Source organism: Aplysia californica, unplaced genomic scaffold (genome assembly GCF_000002075.1).
Source record: "Aplysia californica isolate F4 #8 unplaced genomic scaffold, AplCal3.0 scaffold00095, whole genome shotgun sequence".
Taxonomy (NCBI): Eukaryota; Metazoa; Mollusca; class Gastropoda; order Aplysiida; family Aplysiidae; genus Aplysia; species Aplysia californica.
This window is the reverse complement of record NW_004797365.1, coordinates 615,648-630,778: the sequence shown is the minus strand read 5'-3', so window position 1 is coordinate 630,778 and position 15,131 is coordinate 615,648. Positions and strand designations below refer to the sequence as shown.

General features: G+C 40.2%; 1 protein-coding gene across 1 annotated transcript in view; it reads right to left on the bottom strand.

Annotated features, from left to right (window-relative positions):
- Positions 1-15,131, bottom strand: part of LOC101851567 (somatostatin receptor type 2-like) — a 122,900-nt gene that overhangs the window by 65,356 nt on the left and 42,413 nt on the right. The window contains exon 2 of the mRNA XM_005095082.3: positions 8,035-8,109. The gene's annotated coding sequence lies outside the window, so the exon portion shown is untranslated. The remainder of the gene's footprint in view (positions 1-8,034; positions 8,110-15,131) is intronic.

Sequence of the window (15,131 nt, the reverse complement as noted above, 5' to 3'; positions counted from 1 at the left end):
CCACACACACACACACACACACAAACACACACACACGCACACACACACAAACACACACACACTCATACACATACAAACACACGCGCGCAAACACAACACGCATACACTCATGATAAATACACTATCATACTCCTTCTTCCACTCACAGATAAACACGACCACGCATACACACGCTTCCCAATACCGGTTATAAAAACACGTATATTCCTCTTCCTTTTTTCGTCGTTTCTGTGGTCACTTCAGAGAAGAATTCTTCCTCCTTTGAAATATCAGAATAAAATAATATGGCCCTTCACTAGCGGGAAAATCCTGACGCTTGTCTGAAGGACTGCTTCATATCCCTCTGTTTTTGCAGACTCTGTAATGGATTCTACTGGAGTGACTGTCAGGCTGAAGAACTAAAAAAAATATTTTCTTACATCTCTGAAAACCACTGGCACGATTTCTCGACCCAGACGAAAAAAACATATGGAACAAATGGCAGAACTCTTGGCCTAGATTCCACGCGCTTGTTTATTTTAATTTGTTTAGTTTTGTTTTGTTGGGGGTTTTTTTTATCTCGGACGTTGTCGTTTCTGATTTTATCCTTTAAAAAAAAGTAATACAAAATTTGGTCTGAAAATATTTTTTCTCAGCATCGTTCCTTGCATATTGTACAGAATGGCTAGATCCATTTCAGTCGCAGTTTGACCAGAATTTATTTCTCAACCGTTGGCAACTGTTAGGGTTGTCAAGTTGGCCAAGAATTTGGAGTCAACGTTTCAACAAATGTCTATGAAGTCCCAAAGAGACAAGGGCGAAGTGGGAATGATCTACACCATTCTTTGAAACTGTTTAGCACGTGGTGACGCTTACTCTTTAAGGAATTAGGGGACACGTATGTCCGATCAGTAGCGGACCAAATGAAATGTTGCGAACACCATAAAAACATCGCTACTTTACTTTGTCCTTCCACTTGTGTTGTTTGATGCAGAAGGGGGGGGGGGTGTGTGCAATTTTCGTCCAGGGTTAGGAAGGCCAGGTATTTAGATTCATCAACACACATGAGAAACGCGAAATTGCATATTTTATAGAATGCACTTTGTTGTTTCCTGTCTTTTCACGTTTCAGACAAAGAAAAAAGAGTTGAAAAATAAAAGAATAACGAAGTTGTGCTTCTTGTTTAATCAAATACCCAAAACCATCGTGTTTTAAGCATTGTGGTTTGACCAGAATGCGCTTCCCCAATGAGTTAACACTTTCCCAGAGGGCGTTGTTGATTATTTCGAAAGTGAACAGCTTGTGTCCGTTGTGATATTAGGAAAAGATTTATAACTAGGAACGTGAACAGTGCAGATCCGCCTGTGGTTCGAAGGCAGTTTCTGCTTGTCGGGTTGATTAATCGGCCAGCTGCGCGTGTATGTCGTGCGTGGGCAGCTTGTAAGCTTGTAACAGTGGGGTTTGTGTCCACAGGTCCCGACTTTATCATGGAATAATATGGAGTTATTTTGTGAGGTATGGTTTCACGCATAATTGATTGGCGTGGTTCAACATGTCAAGTTCAGAAATGCCAGGCTGTCTTTGTCATTCTCAGAATTGGGGGTCCTGTTTCTCCTTCCCCAATTCTACGGTTTTTGGTTGGAGCTTAGTCTTTTTTATTATTTTTTTTTTTGAGAAAAGGAGTTGAATTGCTGTTGTTGTTTGTTTGTTTGTTTGTTTGGTTTGTTTGTTTTTGCTTGTTTTGCGGGGTAGGGGGGGGGTAACAAAAACATGAGTAAAGTAATAATTAAGAGTGGAGTGCTCATTTCATGTTTTTTCTATCAAAGAGTGAGGGAAGGCCTCTCTTCACTAGGAAAAGGTAATAGAGTAGTTCTTCTTTTGACCTTCTCATTTCAACGTATACAGTTGTCTTATGAAATCAAGAGACCTGACAAAAGTGAACAATAGGCCCCTCTGTAAAAAAAAAAGCACACATTTATAGCAAAGAGACAGGAATTTGTTACGCACGTTGAGATAAACTCCAAAGCCGCGCTGTCAACAACAAATCGGCGCAATGGTGGCTGCATTAAGTTAGAATAGACCGGCACGTCAATGACACAGAAAAAAAGTCGGAGGAATTTTAAAAAATTACCAAGCAGCAATTAAACACCTAGCTCACGTATTTTAATAAGTAAAGAAAATTCGATCTCTTCCTCGTTGTAAAAATGCCCCAGAAAAAGATGTGACTTCCTGACAGTGGGAATTTAGAACGAGCAGGTGATAGAAGCTTGCAGGTAATGAAATATGGAGCCACACAATCTCTTTGAAAAAAGAACCCCCCAAAAACCCCTAGCAAAAAACAAAAAGCAACAAAAAAAAATAACGTCATTCAAATGCTTAGCCTACTCTCAAGATCTGCAGACTCGCGTTGACGTAACACATCAACCCTTTCTTTGATCCCAGTGCAACCGACATTTCCGAGGACACACTGACTGGAAAAGGACACAGACGTGACAGACACGCTTTCTCTTGTACCACAAAAGCTTTATTGTTTATAGCGAGGGGTGCCTACTGTCTCTTGAAACCCAATATGTGTACATGCATTATAAATTACATTTAAATGGAACAAACACTGAAAATGTCAGCAAAATTCTTTTCTTCTCACTTTAAGGTTAGAATGCCATTGAAGTAATGCAACCATGTCAAATCCTCGTTCCCACCTCTTTTTTTTCAACTAACACACCCAGAAATTAGCAATAAAATATTATAATATAAATCTTATTTCTTCCAGTTTCAGAGGCAGAAGTTTCCACTTGAGCTGTTGTGTTTTATGTTTGTGCACGTCCATACTTACTGTGTGCCATTCATACATTTAAGTGCCAGTACTCATTTTCAATTTGAATTGTGTTATCTGTGCCATTCAGAGCATAATATTATTATGTATATGCGTGCATGTGTGTGGGTGTATGCAGAGGAGAATCAGTTTGTGTGTGCCCGTGTGTTTGTGTGTGTGTGTGGGGGGGGGGGGTAAGGGGGCAGTGGTATCACTCAGCAGGCGCTGTTCGTCTTTAGAGCACGGTCGTGTAGTGCCGCCCAAAATGATTTAATGTTCTATGACGTAAAACACCCACAATAATAAAATAAAAGACGACAGAAACAAACACTAGCCAAATATTATATCAAAGCAAGGCCCTCGCTGGCGCCGTACCTGTCATTTATATTCTATAGCGCCGTAAAACATCTACTATGCCATGCCTAAGTTCATGCGCTGTATCTAAACATAACAGGATAGTCAACAGTGGAAACCTGACCTATATATCGCTCTTTGGGATAACACAAGCGATGACGACACTTGTAGAGAATTTGACGGTACATTAATATTAATAAGACGGCACATCTCAAATGTGCTCCTGCCGAATAGCGCCGAAACATAGCCCACAGTAGGCAATCTAAAAATAAACGCCATAGATTGTGCACTATTCCATGCCAAAATTATGTGGGCCCCGAAGCAATCCAGCGGAGTGCTCAAGTGAATTTTGATTGGTTCATTGTCTTGTCACTATTTTAAGTGACTCTGTGACTGTGAACCTGAGGAGGTGAACGTGACATACTTAAGTCGCGGTCCTATGAGTTGTGCTCTTGAACGGTTTTGTAGTAGAGTGGTGAAAGGTATTACTTGAGTGTTCAGTTTTGATGCAGGATGGATGAAAATTAACGTTTAGCTAACAAACAGATTTAGTTTTAGAAGTCAAAGCCACAAGTAAAAAGAATGAAAATAAAAGCACAAGGTCTTCCTCCATCAACCCAAAGATCCTAAAATTATACACCATCCCTTTTACTCTGCCCTTGATTATCTTCAGCCTAAGATAACTTAATTGTGCAGGCCCACTTTTTAGACCCACGAGCCGCCCCCGGGTATCAGGTAGGGATGGTTGTGTGTGTATGTGCGTGTGTATGTGCGTGCGTCCGTGTGTTTGTGTGTGTGTGTGTGTGTGTGTGTGTGTGTGTGTGTGCAGTGACGAAGCGTCTATATAATCAAATTATCACTGCTTCCCTTCCTAATTTTGAAACATTGTCGCAGTCAAATTCACACATAGACGTAAACCTCAAAAATTATATTACGTAAAAAGACGTTCATAATCACCAACGAACAGTATGCCTAACTTTCAAAACGGTTTCATTGTCACAGAAATATCCTGTTCACCCCTATCGGGCCACTCCATAAGCAGTCGCAAGCTTTGATTAAGAAAGCTTACAGTGAGGCTGGAAGAGTCTACCAAAAGAGTTGAAGGGAACATGTATACAGCACTCAAAGCTGTTTCATTGCCACATATACCCTGTTCACCCCATTCGGGCCACAGTTATAAGCAGTCACAAGCACTAATTATGTATGCTAACTATTACACCGGTCGAGTCTACCTCACATATGTGAGGGGAACTAACTCATAATAATATCTTGACTGCTGCGAGTTCTTGTTTTTTTCCTCGACTTTTTACCGTCCAATAATCAGATCGTGACCTCGATTATGACACCGGCTCCTGGCCGCGAAACATTTTGGTGGGAATACCACATTGTCTTATATAAATGAGCTCAGGTCTATCTGTGTATCATTATATTACTATCATTCTAATTCGCTCCTGGTAACATACTGACTGTTCTTGTATGGGTTAGAGAGCTATACTACTACTACTACTACTACTACTACTTATTACCGTCCTATAAACAGATCATGACCTCGATTATGACACCGCTTCCTGGCCGCGAAAGGCTAGACAAAAACAGCCAAATGTGAAATAAAAAATAAATAATTGTCATATTCTACCAAAGAGTTTAGACACACTGGTGTTACTTGTAGAACAGACATCTCTGCTTCTTTGCCTTGTGTTTGTGTATTCACATCTAATTATAAATTTAATGTTTGTTAGAATATATATTTAATGAGATACTTTCCCGATTATTTTAGCGGTTGAACATGCATACAACATGAATTCAGGATTTGTTTTCATTCACAACTCAGTGTTGCCGCCTCGAGTAAGATTCTTGTGTGATATCTCCAGGCCCTATACTGGTCCCATCTGACTTTGATTACAAGTCAGCCTTCGCCCCTGTGTGTGTGTGTGTGTGTGTGTGTGTGTGTGTGTGTGTGTGTGTGTGTGTGTGTTTTGTGTGTGTGTGTGTGAAAGAGAGAGAGAGAGAGAGAGAGAGAGAGAGAGAGACAGAGACAGAGAGACAGAGAGAGACAGACAGAGAGAAACAAAGTGACAGACAGACAGACAGACTGACTGACAGACAGACAGACAGAGAGAAAGAGAAATGGGGGGGGGGGGGTAGACAGACAGACAGAGAGATTGTCTAGAAAACAGACACACAATAGAAGAGGTTTCAAATGGACGCGTGTATGAGTGTGATGTGTGTGTGTGTGTTTATTTATATATATATATATATATATATAAATATAGTATGTGTGTGTGTGTGTGTGTGTAATTGTGTGTGTGTGTGTGTGTGTGTGTGTGTTTACGTCTTTGTTTGTATCTGCCTTAGTACACACTTTTTTTATTTCTAAATTTCCAAATAGCAAAATTCTCATATTGTTATGTAGTCGCTAAATTGCCGATGCATACATTGAGGCCATTTTCTAACTATTTGTGTATATATCATTGTGTATAAACAGAACGTGTAACATCTCTGAATTTTGATGATTTATTTGACTTTACTCCTCCCCACTCTGTAAACAAGCTGAAATATTCACACTTTTTATCCATTAAGACCAGTTATTGAAAATGCCTTCAGTGCGTGAACTTTCCAGCATTTCTTTTGAAGCATTGAACTGGATTTGACAAAGACAAAGTTTCGCAGAAGGGAGTGATGGGGCTGTTTGCAGATGCGTTATGAATTATATTGAGCAGCTTCCAGCAATATTCGAAAAAAACCAGTTGTCAATGCCCTTTACCTCAGCGGTATATAAAAGTGCGTTTCACAGACGATTTCACGGCGAACCGGCCACCGTGTCTAAAACCCCGGCCTTGTAGATAGCTGCCGAGACAGCTGAATGGGTTTATGTTGATTCCATTGCAAGTACATTAAGGATGCCCAAGAGGGATGGAAAGAAAACCCATGCCAGAACAGAGCTTAAGGAAAACGGAAAAAAATATCCCCAAGTTGAATCTCGAAGGATGCCGGATGAGCGGACGTGATCTTTGTAAGGAGAACAAGATAATGGTTTGCAGGTATCCCCAGTTCGTTCCCCCTCCGCACAGAAGACTTTGGCGTTTTTCTTTGGTCTTTTAAAGTGTAACGCCCCCTACAGGACAAAAACAAGTCTCCTCTGAGTCCATATTTTGGGGCAAGTGCTTGAGGAGAGGAAGGCAGAAAGAAAGGTGTTGATTTTGCATACCCGCAATGTGAGTTTTATACTGTATTATTCCAATCTCTGTCTTTATGGAGTGCTTGTCACATCAGTCGAGGCTGTTGAAAAAAATCTTTTGAGTCCAAATGTATTAAGGTAAATGCCCAGGCTCCGAAGAATGTTCCGTTCTGTATTGGACTAATTCCCCTCTTCGCCAGTGGACTTGAAAGCTTTCAAAGGGATTTAAAACATAACAAAAACAAAATGGAGTCCACACGAGATAAAACTACTGCGTTGCCTTACAGCTGATATATATCTTATCAAAATTACAAAAATCAGAGTATTGGTAGTTTACTCAAAGACAATTTGTTTATATAACCACGCTGGGAAAAGGGGGGGGTGGGGGAGGTGGAAGTACTTATTACCTTCGCTATCCTAAGGAGGTTCAACGCTTTCGTGGAGGTAAAATTGATAAAAATGAGGTGACACTGAGAGAATGGAGTTGGATTGGATACAGGCACAGATGTTCGATAAAAGTGATAACCAGGAAAGCGCTTTGAAGAAATAGCAAGGAAAGGATTAGAGGAACGCAGTGTAGCAAAGAAGGCTGACATAATAGGTCGGGGAAGGATGAAAGTAAGCGCTAGCGCAAAAGTTGAATACAATGAGAGAGAGAGAGAGAGAGAGAGAGAGAGAGAGAGAGAGAGAGAGAGAGAGAGGGAGGGATGCAAAGGAAAGATGAATTGTACAGGGATTGTTGATGGAATTATTGGGACAGAGGGGTGTAAAAGACGGGACAGAGGGGGAGAAACTGGCAGATAGATAGATAGATAGATAGATAGATAGATAGATAGATAGATAGATAGATAGATAGATAGATAGATAGATAGATAGATAGATAGATAGACTGAGAGAGAGAGAGAAAGAAAGTAAGAAAGAGAGAAAGACAGAGAAAGAGAGAAAGACAGAGAGAGAGAGAGAGAGAGAGAGAGAGAGAGAGAGAGAGAGAGAGAGAGAGAGAGAGAGAGAGAGAGAGAGTTCAGGAAACAGAATAATTTGCTTATCGAGAAGTTGACGGCCATTGAGTGCTTGCTAAGAGCCGAAAGAATCAGCTTCGTAAATTAAAAAGAAAGGTAAGGTTATAATTTATATATATATATATATATATATATATATATATATATATATATATATTATATATTGTATATATATATAATTATATTGGTCTATATCAATACTGTTTTGAGCTTCGTCAGCAACTTAGAAAGCATGTTATCTTTGTACGCCTATATGTTTCAGAGGTGCTCTTGGCTCTCTGTAGTTACTGCATCCATCAAAGCATCAGTTTCCGTGTACGAAGAACGTTTTCATAATGGTGAATGACTTTTGGGACACCTTGTATTTAGATATGTAAAGAAAATATTATTTTTATATTTAAAAGATCCACCAGGGGTGCCCTCCAAACATAAAGGAAAATCTGTTGCCTTAGTACAAAGAGACACACACGCTTAATAAGATTACCAGCTCTCTACTGGGAACAGCTTACACAAACTGAAACGTGGAAAATATACTGGCACTCACTTTAACTTTCTTTAAATTGATTTTTGAGAAGAAACACAGCACGAAACAGACAGACACTGCAACAATTCCCTAAAAACAAGAAACAAAACAAGATCGCTTAGGGGTTTTTTCTCTACTGTTCTCTAGTAGGAGAAGATTCAGAACTTACCCGGGGGATCGCAGACTGATCGACCTTCTAATGCCTCGGTAACATAAACGGATTTTGTGTCTGCTTCTGGTTGCTCTGAGGACACACAGAAGAGAAAGAGAATTATTTCTTTTTTAAGTTTTCAAAATTTGTTTACATCAATTACATTCCTTTCTGACGAAGTCTTGACGAAACCTGTCCATGTTATCTAGAAGACATCAGGTGAAAGGGCTGGCCTGTCTTCAAGGAAAATGCACAAGAATAAACATGGCGTTCTTTGGGCGGGTCTGTGTAGGTTGGTGTGTTTTGGAATGTGTGTTCCCAACCCCTGCCCCCCTCCCCCATCTCCCTCTCTTTATCTATCTATCTCTCTCCTCTCTCTCTCTCTCTTTCTCTCTCTCTCTCTCTCTCTCTCTGTTTCTCTGTCTCTCTGTCTTCCCCCTCTCCTCCCCATCTCTCTCTTTCTCTTTCTCTCTCTCTCTTTCTCTCTCTCTCTCTCTCTCTCTCTCTCTCTCTCTCTCTCTCTCTCTCTCTCTGTCACTCTCTTTCTGTCCCCTATCTCCCCTACCTCCATTTCTTTCGCTCTCCCATTTCTCTCTCAGTGTCTCTTTCTCTCTGCCTGTCTCTCCCCGTCTGTCTCTCTCCTCCCCATATCCTCTCTCTCTTGTTCTCTCTGTCTCTTTTTCATTCTTTCTCTGATACAGTGCAAGTGGTTAGGGTGTTCTTGTGTGCGTGCCCATTCTTGTGAATACAAAAGAATTGTCTATTTGTGTGTGTGTGTGTGTGTGTGTGTATGTGTGTGTGTGTGTGTGTGTGTGTGTGTGTGTGTGTGTGTATGTATGTGTGTGTGTGTGGCTTTATGAGGTTGAATTCATGCACTGCTGTGTTTAAATGTTGCACAAAGACAAAGACAACAAAAACAAACAAACAAACAAACACACACACAAAACAAACAAATCGGAACACACACACAAACAAACAAATACATGCACACCTACATGGTATAGATAGATACATACAAAATATGTTTTGGTTTGTTTTGGTAAGTGTTTTACGGCGCTCGCAACTGCATAAGGTCATGAGCGCGCGGGACACACCTAATACGTTCAGTTGGTAGTAAATTTTGAATTTTGCCCGGGTGGCGGCCGAAGCCTACTCTTATCGATTTTAGACCACCAAGGGATCTTTAACGTGCGCAACTTGCACATGGGCTCTCCGAGATTTTTCGCCCTTGTCCGAGAAGGCTAGGTGTATATCTTTCCTACCAGAAGATCAGGGGTGTGGCAGAAAGACAGCTGTAAGGAGTCAAGGAGTAGCAGTAGAAAGGCTGCAGAAAGAGTCAGGAGCCCAGAGGAGGGGGCAAAGGAGGTGAGGGGGTGGGGGCAGAAAGAGGAGATGAAAGCAGACGACAGAATATTGCTAGAGAGCAGGAAAGGAGGTGAAAGGAGACAATTTTAGAGAAGTGCTACCCGGATTCGAACCCGGGAACTTTGAATGAGAGGCCAACACCTTAACTTCTAGGCCACCAGAGCCCCCTCATACAAGATATGAAACTGCACGTGTTCTTTAAATATGCGTAAGTGCAAAAACGTTTGTATGTGTGTTTTTGTGAGTATGTATGTGTAGTAGGTAGGGAGGTAGGTAGGTTGGTAGGTAGGTAGGTTGATAGGTTGGTAGGCTGGTAAGTAGGCAGGTAAGAAAATGAATAATTTGTCGAGAAACGCCATCTCATTTTCAATAGTTTTGAAAAAAAAAATCGGACAAAAGGGCACTGAACGTAAGGTCTTAGTTCAGGAGCGCTCTTTAGCTAATGGATCACACCAAGACGTTCTCGTGGAAATGTGTGATAAGGGGTTGGATAAGGGCACAGGCTCTAAACGGTGCCGCACAGGTTCTCTTATCTCTTAATGAAAGTGAGAGCTCGGCAAGTGGAGGAACCACTCACTACTGATAACACATTTCCTGCAGAATGCATTGAGGTAATTGGAGGAGAGAAAAGTTAAACGAAATTAAAAGGAAAAAACAACAACTATGGACCACAGAAAAAGAGGGAGTTAATTGATATGCACCTTTGTTTCATTCATAACGAAGAGTACGTAACGTACACAATCAATATTCATGTAGGATAGTTCTTTTTTAACAAGTCTAAAGAAGAGAAACAAGATAAATGTTTTCAATGTTTAACTAAACAAACAAAAAAATTGCTGAAGCTTTCCTCTTCGATAGGATCCGAGATCAGCTCAAGAACGTTCTCTTTGGAATATTGAACCCAGACCATGCGCTCCTTAGTAAAGTATTATACCAGTAAGGCTGTGTAAGTGCAACCACCAGTATCAATTATAGTTCATGATAGTCTAACAATTTGACCGAAGCGTATTGATGTGAGGTATGTATTAGATTTATCTTAAGAGAAGAAATATATTATATAATGTTCAAAGGGAACTATTACTCTCTCTCTCTCTCTCTCTCTCTCTCTCTCTCTCTCTCTCTCTCTCTCTCTCTCTCTATCTATCTCTCTCTCTCTCTCTCTCTCTCTATCTCTCTCTCTCTCTCTCTCTCTCTCTCTCTCTCTCTCTCTCTCATGTCGATCGATGGCAATATGATTAATACGTCTATGTGTAATGCATTTATTTGGATATTCGCTCTCCCAATAGAGATACCTAATATTTTTCTATGAATAAATCATTGACCAGGCCTCACCTTGACTAATCTATAATAAAAAGCACAATGGCAGCTCAACTGAACGTGAGACCTCTCATGATTTCATTTATGTGTGCGAACTGCCTGTCAGGGCTTGGAAAAATGTTTTCTATCCTCCTCCTGGAGTAGAACGGCACTCTATCGTGCAGAACATCTCAAAACCACCCACATGTCGTGTATTAAGAAGCAGTGTGAATGTAAATAATTTCCCCAGTTGTCAATGAGGATTTCTGAAAAATATTAAAGAAAAAAACCCCCCAAAACAACCAATTTAGTAACAGGAAGGTAGAGAATTGAAGGCTAATACGGCTTCAACGTAACTCTCCTGAAACAACGAAAGTGCCCTTATTATTTTAGCCCCCCCCAAAACTGGTTCTCCTGTGGCAAAAACACGCTATCACTTTGCATTTATTTTGTCAGATTGATTGATCTTCCTCCAGCCTTTTTCCCCTAAACATGGGGGTCAGTGTGAGACCCGAAATCAATCAATTGTCGAGTTCAGTAAAGATTTGTGAATACAAATTGAAAACCAGGGACCCAGGGATGTCTAACAGTATTATTTCCTCGACAAGACGGGAAAGCGTTCGCTTTGAGAAAAGATCCATGACACCAACCTTTCGATTAGCTTTCGATTTCTGTGACAAAAGGTTTCACCACAATGTGGGCGTTACATATTTATGAGGTCTCATTTACACTGGCCCGTGTCTGTTGTGCAATAGCTAGGTTCCCATCTTTGGACTCCAAGGACTGGAGTCAATCCTCATGAAAGGCAGTTTTCTATCGAGTATTTCCGTCTCTATGTTAAGATGTAACCCAAACACACACACACACACACACACACACACACATACACACACACACACACACACACACACACACACACACATACATACATACACGCACGCGCGCACGTGGTTGCCTTTGACAGGCAGGACCAAACAGTCTATCTGCATAATGATCTTAATTGTATCGACGAAGTCGCACAAAGTTTATAACAAATTTATCAAAGGCGTTGAGTAGAATGCATAAGCCATATATCTGGGCTCATAAAACATTTAATCCCAGATGCTTTGAATGTATTTAAGATTATACAATAATGCTCATCAGTAGGTGTAGTTCACCGAGAAAATAAGAGTTGAGAGCTTCGACAAACCTTCTCCAACATCATAACACAGAGCAGTAAAGAAGTGAAGAGGCACACTATAATACTGGCCATTTGTTTATCTGCATTGGAAAATTACTGTGTAAACCACTTTCCAAAAGACGCAGCTCCTTTGCCGTTTTATCTTTTTACTTTTTTGCGTCCCTTTGTTAGGCAGGGTCAGAGTTGAAAGTGGTACCCTAACATTTTTTTTCCATCCTATAAATTATAAGCAACTTGTTCTCAGTATCAGTGAAGAACTCTAAGAGTGTAGTGCACATCACAATCGTTCAACATCGGCAGGGGAATGTAACACTATTCAACTAAATACATTGGAAACAACTTATTCTCAGTATTTCTTCAACGTTCAATAAGACGAAAAGGGGCTTCAAGCGTAAGGGATCAAGACAAATTATCAACCTGGGTTGAAGATACCGATACCCTGCTTTTGGTCGATTCTTAAGGAAAAATAGTATGTCCTGCGCTGATTGCACATAGCGCCACAACTACAAAATTGGCCCAAAGTGTCAAATTTTGTATCTTTAGGAGGTAGGGGTGGTCACACAAATATATTCTCAAAATATAAAATAAATGCCTTTGAAAGCAGTCTTCTACAAGGCTTCTACTAAGTAAAATCAACACAATTTCACTATAGATGTCCATTTATCATATTTTGAGTGTAGATTACACCTTTACAAGTAGTCCGTTGTATGTGAGTTGTCATCTTTGCTATGACACTGGAGGCTGTTTGGATGATATTTCTCCTGTTTTGACTTTTTTTTTCTTTTCTGTTTTCTCAAATTAAAATTTAACATTTTCTGCCCTTTCAATGGCTCTCCCTCCAAAAATGCTTGATGGAAATCAAATTTTGCACACATATATATTCCCCATTATATTTGCAATAAATCTACAGGAGGACTTTTTGCAAACAAGCATTTACCAAAAAAAAATTGAAATGTGAAAAGGGAACCCATACTCCTAGATGTCTTCCAGTCTATGAAAAAAACTCTTCGACCATGTACTTATATCATTGAAAAAAAAGTAATTGCTTTGGATCAAAACCCTCCTGTAATGTTGTTATACGTGTGCATGATAACAAGTTTGCAAAGTTCCATTACTAAAGGCTGTACGGTTGATGTGTTTCGGTCTTTTCTTTGACAGCCCAATGTATGATGTATTGTTAGTTCGAAATACATAAACAGACCCCAATTTCACAAAAAGAGATTGATTTTTCCTTATTTTAACTGTTGTGGTGATTTTTTCTCACTGTATATGTGACTATAAAAGATTCAAAAGGGTTCAGGGTCCTTTGTCAGTGTATGGAATCTCTTGGTATGTACGGTATATCAAACCTGTTCAGCTTCGGCAAGGTCAAATTCTGTGCATACTAAAGAACGGGACCGTACAGTATGAGGTAGAAGAGCTTCGACTGTTGTGGAAGTGGAAGTGCCATCAGGGTAAACAGGGAAGCTCGATGAATAGAGTAAGAGAAATATCGAGTAGAAAGCGATGAGCAGCGAGAAAGATGGGAGTGTCTGACGGACAGAGCAATGATAGCCTCTCGTATTGATTTGAAAGTTCTCTCTGTCACTGCTTCGGTGTTGAGGTTGAAGGGTAATGCTTCGCTGTTGGATTTGCGGCCGTGCTCTTCTGAAGAAAGATTAGCCAAACCTTTCGAGTTTGACACGGTTGAATTCAGGGAAAGCCCTAAACCCAACACGTCACAGATGAGGCAGATGCTATTTCTAGTTTTTATTATTTTAAATTCAGCATATTATACACCCAGTGGCTTCTTCTCGCCATCCTTCGTTTGGGAAATAAGAAAACAAAAGAAAAATTGATTACACTTCCCCACGAAAATAGGAACTTGCCATGGATAATTTCAAAGTACAAGAATAAAATGGTAAGTTCAAGGACGCCTAGCAAGTGCTTTACAGTTGATTGATTGCACGATGAAGAAAATATATCAGGTCTTAAAAATTTCCGAGAGAGTACTGCAATAAAATTGTGCGATATAAATGAGAATTTTTGTTGAGTTTATCTTAATTTGGGATATCGTATATAGCATTTCACGTTCATGGAAAACTATTTAACTGTCTGTTGCCTGATCATATGAGATCCAGAGAAAGATAACCGTTTACACACCGCAGAGTATGACTATTCCTGACAGGTCGAGAGTCACTCAAGCACCACAATCAGATCGTGTTCTTCGGATTATTTCAACTTACTGTTACATTTCTTCTTTTCATCTCTCTTTCCAGACATAAAGTCAACCTCGGGTGGAGTTTTAAAAAACACAGACTAACAGAAATTCATTGCCTTCACTACCCCATCCCCCTTCCACTCTCCTCTTCTCTCTTCTTCTCCTCCCCCCTCCCCCACTGACCAAGCACCAAACACCTAGATCTAACCGTTATCAAAGCGACTGTACCCGGAGACTGACACACACCAGAGTGACTCATAACTGTTCTCTTGTTTACCATGTATCGTCTGTGACCAATGAAGGGATATTCTCAGAGTGACAAAATGCCGTCTGGACGCGTGCCAGGGTTGTGCACTACCATTCTATTTATCACTGTGCTTGATTGATCTTCCAGACTAGGAAAGATAATATGTTTCCGTGGCTTTCTACTTTTAATACGACAAGGTAGAGAAGGATGGATATTCGGGAGAAGAAGATAATCAGACTAGCCGGTCGAAACTTTCCTGCTTCTATGTCTGCTTTTTTACGTCTTACCAAACTGTTCCCGTTATCACAAAGATCCCTACCGTACGTTGAGGAAATTCTTCAAAGGCTACACATTTTGGCTCAAGCTCCCATTTTCGAAGGACCACCAACCCTTCCAAAAGCGAGCGCCATTGACAGTTTGAGTATCGAGGGTTTTATAAAGGTATGAATTATTTCTAAAGGACCAAGGTTTTAGTTCGTTCTCATCTTGTCGTTTCCTATGATGAATCCAGTGACAGGTTTCCACTAAACCAGAAAATTGTGTTTGACAAAAATGCACAAATAACGTGGATCAAAAATAGTCACACGCTATAAACAAGCTTCTAAAGCGGAAGTGGCCCTTTGCAAAAAGTCTAGAAACTCCGCAAACGATATATACAACTCTACAGTTATCAGATCTTTCAGGAAGACTTCCTGTAATGCAATCATATTTTTAGCCGTGTTTTCCTGCAGATAAAATCATCCTCATCATCCTCATCATCAAAATCTTCATCATCATCATCATCATCATCATCATCATCATCATCATTACCATCATTATTATTATTA